A 5851-nucleotide genomic window follows, 5' to 3' on the forward strand; every position below is an offset into this window, starting at 1 on the left:
TTCAAAGGATTGTAAATATATTTTCAGAGTTAAATGTAAAATGAGAGCCTGTTTGTAGACTACTGAGTTGGCTTGTGATGACATTTTTTACTAAAGCTGTCAGAGGATCTGAAAGAGTTTTGCAAAGCACTGGACGTGATGTTCAGCTTATCTAGAAAGCTGACGAGCACTAAGCAATATGTTGCCTTGTTGTAAACAGTAAATCAGTGTCACGGTTTTACTCTCCTTCACCAGATAATATGATTGAGTAAGTAGCCACATGTTAGGTGGAAACAAATTTTAAAAGATTCATGACTAAGCAACATTTCAATATTTGTTTGTTTGTTTTGAGACAGGGTCTTTGTCACCCAGGCTGGAGTGCAGTGGTGTGATCACAGCTCACTGCAGCCTCAATCTTCTGGGCTCAAATGATCCTCCCACCTCAGCCTCCTGAGTAGCTGAGACCACAGGCATGCACTACCACACCTGACTAATTTTACAATTTTTTTTTTGTAGAGACAGAGTCTCCCTATGTTGCCTCGGCTGGCCTTGAACTCCTGGGGTCAAGTGATCCTCACACCTCAGGCTCCCAAAGTGCTGATATTACAGGCGTGCACCTGTGCCCAGATTCAATATTTCTTTTAAGTCTGGGTTGTTTGTTTTTTCCCCTGCCAACACGTTTTTATCTTAATGTGACACCCAAGTCAACCAGAAGTCATTAAAGAAATAGCTGGTGTAGAAAATAATTTTGCAAAATGAGAAATCAGTTCAATGGATGGATTCCAAACTAAGCATGAGTCTGTCCCCAGTGCTGGTGTCTCTTCTCCATATGGTCTTTTGCCAACTCATCTGCTTTTGCCCCCAGCCTGCACTTGGGTGGAATCCAGGGCAGAGTCTCATGAATTTAGGAATGGTGTCAGGAGCCACCAATCATGACGTCTTCAGCATTTTCTATTATGACGTTCAGTTACAAACAGGTACCCATGTATGAGGAGAAATGGAGGGCAAGGGCTGTAGGATGATGCAGGCTTCTCCTGCCCTGGTAAAATGTCCTTCCCTGGCAATATTAGCTCCATTGGTGGAATGGTTGTCTGTGACAGGAAGAGGTCATGGGGGTAGGAGTAATCCAGCTTCCCTGCATCCTCACTAGCATTTGGTGGTGTCACTTTTTACATTTTAGCTGCTTTTTTTTTTTTTTTGAGACAGAGTCTCGCTCGGTTGCCCAGGCTGGAATGCAATGGCGTGATCTCAGTCACTGCAACGTCCACCTCCAGGGTTTAAGCGATTCTCCTGCCTCAGCCTCCTGAGTAGCTGGGATCACAGGTGCGTGCCACCACCTTTGGCTAATTTTTATATTTTTAGTAGAGATGGGGTTTCACCATGTTGGCCAGGCTGGTCTCTAACTCCTGACCTGGTGATCTGCCCACCTCAGCCTCCCAAAGTGCTAGAATTACAGTCATGAGTCACTGCGCCTGGCCTGTAGCTGCTTTTGAAATTTTAGGTACAAAGGAATTAAAACCATTGTGCATTAAAGCCACTATGCAACTTGCATTTCTATAACACGAATGATGTGAAATGTCTTTTCACATACTGATTTGCTATCTGTATATCCCCTTTGGTAAAATAATCTGTTTATGTCTTTTGCCCACTTTCTAGCTGAATTTTTTTTAACTGTTGAGTTTTAAGAATGTTAAAATGTTAACTGGGCATGGTGGCATGCGCCTGCAATCCAAGCTATTCGGGAGGCCAAGACAGGAGAACCCAGGAGGCAGAGGTTGCAGTGAGCCGAGACTGCGCCACTGCACTCCAGCCTGGCGACAGAGCAAAACTCTGTCTCAAAAAAAACAAAAACAAAAACAAAACAGCTTTATTGAGGTATAAGTGACATGAAATAAACAGCAAATATTTTTTAAAATGTTAAAATGTAATCTATATACTGTTTCCTTGTCGGATATGTAATTTGCAAATATTTTCTCCAGTCAGTAGCTTGTTTTTACATCCTTTTCACACAGGCTTCTGCAGAGCAAATTTTAAATTTTGATGAAGTCCAGTGCTTAAGGTGTCAAGTATAAGAATTTCGCCTATCCCTACATCTGAAGATTTTCTCCTATTGTTTTCCTAAAAGTTTTATGGTTTTACATTTTCTATCTAAGTTCATGATCCTTTTTGAGTTAATTTTTGTATTAGGTGTTGTAGGCCTGTTGGCCCCACAGGGTCGTGGGGTGTCCCTTATGCTGTGCTGAGGTGCAGGATCTGAGAAGTAAAGAGACAGGACACTGAAGAACTGGAGAAGAGCAGCTGGACTCGGGGGGGCCGCGCCACCTATGAGCGGAGATCAGTGAGGCCCCGAACATGCAGAAGCATCTGTATTTATTAGGTACAAGCAGGAGAAAGGGTCATGAGTGAGGTCATCATCTATAGGCTTAGTGATAGGGCATACATAATCACGTGAGTAACAAGCGAGGGGGCCGCCCCATTATGTCACCTGGGCTGAGAGGTGGGCCATGCGCAGTAGGGGGCCATGCCGGGTGCAGTAGTAGAGGGTCATGTACAAAAAGGGTCCACCCCCATTAGGTCACCAAGGCAAGGACGCGGGCTGCGTGCAACAGGTGTCATGCGCAACACTTTTTATGTGGGGACTGGAGACTTCAAAGGATTTCTAATAGAAAGATACTGTAAGCCAATGCAGTGGGAGCTGACAGACTTATGCTCATCTCTAAGATATTTATGGGAGGATGATTTGAGCCAGCACAGAAGTGAGAAAAGGCTGACAGGGTGTCCGGCTGCCGTGACCCGGTCACACCAGAGGGGTTCTTCTCCCTTTGTTGTTTGCAGGATCTCAGGCCTGAGGCCGACTTTCCACAGGAACTGGATGTAAGGCACTCCAAATCCTTTTTCAGGAGGAGAGGCTCTTGCTCCAAGCCTGCCATACAGTGTACGCCCTTTCAGGCAGGGACGCCACCACCTGGGGCTTCGGTTCTCATCCTGGTCTGGCTGTTTTCCCATGTACTGCTTCTGTTCTGTGACTGCTCTAGGCATTCCTCCTACTACAAATTACTGTATGGTTATATAGAAGGATTCTATAAATCAGCATTAAATGTGTAGGTACAGCTCCGACTACAATACCTATATGATTATATAGAAAGATTATATGGAACTAAGTATGCTACATATAAGTACTAAGTATGATGATATAAGCTAGATATATGTAAGCAGTAAGTTATACTTCAGGCACTAATTCTGTAAACTAACATATGATTATATATAAAGGATTATATAAAGGAAATAGCTGAGTAATGACACTATAAACTAAGATATTCTTCAGGCACTGTGTACGCCTGGGGTCTGCATAGCTCTCCTTCCTCGGGGCCCCTGTGGGGGTACCCACAGGTGTGAGGTTTACGCACCATTTCTTTCGTTTTTCTTCCTGTGGACATCTTAATGCTTCATACCATTTGTTGAAAAGACTATCGCTCTGGACAGGCGCAGTGGCTCACATCTGTAATCCCAGCTGAGGAGGGCAGATCACGAGGTCAGGAGACAAAGACCATGCTGTCCAATAGGATGAAACCCTGTCTCTACTAAAAATACAAAAATTAGCCAGGCGTGGTGGTGGGCCCCTGTAGTCCCAGCTACTCAGGAGGCCGAGGCAGGAGAATCGCTTGAGCCTGGGAGGTGGAGGTTACAGAAGCAGCTTCTCCGCTCCTTCGGGAATCTCACTCCTGCCTCCATGTCCATCTGGGTGACCCAGAAATCCTCCAAGGTGTCCATCTTTGGCTCCCGGGCCTTCAGCAGCCACTCCTACACGAGTGGGCCTGGTACCTGCATCAGCTCCTTGAACTTCTCCCCATTGGGCAGCAGCAGCTTCCGGGGTGGCCTGGGCAGAGGCTGTGGTGGGGCCAGTGGCATGGGAGGCATCACCGCCATCACGGCCAACCAGAGCCTGCTGAGCCCCCTTAACCTGGAGGTGGACCCCAACATCCAGGCCATGTGCACCCAGGAGAAGGAGCAGATCAAGACCCTCAACAACAAGTTTGTCTCTTTCATTGACAAGGTGTGGAGCAGCAGAACAAGATGCTGGAGACCACGTGGAGCCTCCTGCAGCTGCAGAAGACGGCTTGGAGCAACGTGGACATGTTTGAGGGCTACAGCGACAACCTTCGGCAGCAGCTGGAGACTCTGGGCCAGGAGAAGCTGAAGCTGGAGCCGCAGCTTGGCAGCATGCAGGGGCTGGTGGAGGACTTCAAGAACAAGAATGAGAATGAGATCAGTAAGCCTACAGAGATGGAGAATGAATTTGCCCTCATCAAGAAGGATGTGGATGAAGCTTACATGAACGAGGTAGAGCTGGAGTCTCACCTGGAAGGGCTGACTGATGAGATGACCTTCCTCAGGCAGCTGTGTGAAGCGGAGATCCGGGAGCTGCAGTCCCAGATCTCCGACATGTCTGTGGTGCTGTCCATGGACAACAGCCGCTCCCTGGACATGGACAGCATCATCGCCGAGGTCAAGGCACAGTACGAGGAGATGGCCAATCACAGCCGGGCTGAGGCGGAGAGCATGTACCAGATCAAGTATGAGGAGCTGCAGATGAAGGCTGGGAAGCATGGGCATGACCTGCTGCGCACAAAGAGTGAGATCTCCGAGATGAACCGGAACATCAGCCGGCTCCAGGCTGAGATCGAGGGCCTCAAAGGCCGCAGGGCTTCCCTGGGGGCCACCATCGCAGATGCCAAGCAGCGTGGGGAGCTGGCAGTTAAGGATACCAATGCCAAGCTGTTTAAGCTAGAGGTCGCCTTGCAGTGGGCCAAGCAGGACATGGCGAAGCAGCTGCGTGAGTACCAGGAGCTGATGAATGTCAAGCTGGCCCTGGACATCGAGATTGCCACCTACAGGGGGCTGCTGAAGGGCAAGGAGAGCTGGTTGGAGTCTGGGATTCAGAACATGTGTATTCACACGAAGACCACCAGTGGCTGTGCAGGTGATCTGAGCTTGGCCTGTGGGGGCCTCACAAGCCCCGGCCTCAGCTACAGCTTGGGCTCCAGCTCTGGCTCTGGCACAGGCTCCAGCTCTCTCAGCTGCACCAGCTCCACCAGGACCGTGGCTGTGAAGATCAAGACCCACAATGGGAAGCTGGCGTCCGAGTCCTCTGACGTCCTGCCCAAGTGGATAGCTGCAGCAGCCCCTCCCAGCCTGCCCCTCCTGTGGCAACCCCAGAGCCGGGGAGGGAGGCTGCTGTGCAGGGGGCCATCCTTAACAAGATCCTTAGCCACCTGAGGCTCAGCCCCAGCACTCAGCCCACCATGGGGGAGTTTACTGCCTGGGGACCCCCCTTGCCCATGCCTCCAGCTATAAAATAATTCAATTGCTTTTTTTTTTTTTTTTTTGGTCAAAATAAAACTCAGCTAGCTCGGCCAAAAAAAAAAAAAAAAAAAATCCATTGAGCGCACTGGTATGGGCCTATTTCTTAATTCTCAATTCTTTTCCATTGATATCTGTGTCTGTTCCTCTGCTAACACCACATTGTTTTTGTTACTATTTAGTAGCTTTAATATTGTGTAGAGTCCTCTTACGTTACTCTTTTTCAGATAGATAGTTGTAGCTATTCTAGGGCATGTCCCTTTTTTGGGGGGCGGGATGGGAGTCTTGCTCTGTCCCCAGGCTGGAGTGCAGTGGCGCGATCTCAGCTCACTACAACCTCTGCCTCCCAGGTTCAAGCAATTCTCCTGCCACAGCCTCCTGAGTAGCTGAGATTTACAGGCATGCATCACCATGCCAGGCTAATTTTTGTATTTTTGGTAGAAATGGGGTTTCACCATGTTGGCCAGTCTTGTCTCGAATTCCTGGCCTCAAGTGATTCAGCCTCTCAGTG

The 5851-nt window shown here is 48.5% G+C and overlaps 1 pseudogene; it reads left to right on the forward strand.

Moving 5' to 3' along the window:
- The first annotated feature begins 3709 nt into the window (after window positions 1–3709).
- On the forward strand, window positions 3710–5323 carry LOC101038747 (keratin, type II cytoskeletal 8 pseudogene; annotated as a pseudogene).
- The last annotated feature ends 528 nt before the right edge of the window (window positions 5324–5851 follow it).

Source organism: Saimiri boliviensis, chromosome 1, assembly GCF_048565385.1.
Source record: "Saimiri boliviensis isolate mSaiBol1 chromosome 1, mSaiBol1.pri, whole genome shotgun sequence".
Classification (NCBI taxonomy): Eukaryota; Metazoa; Chordata; class Mammalia; order Primates; family Cebidae; genus Saimiri; species Saimiri boliviensis.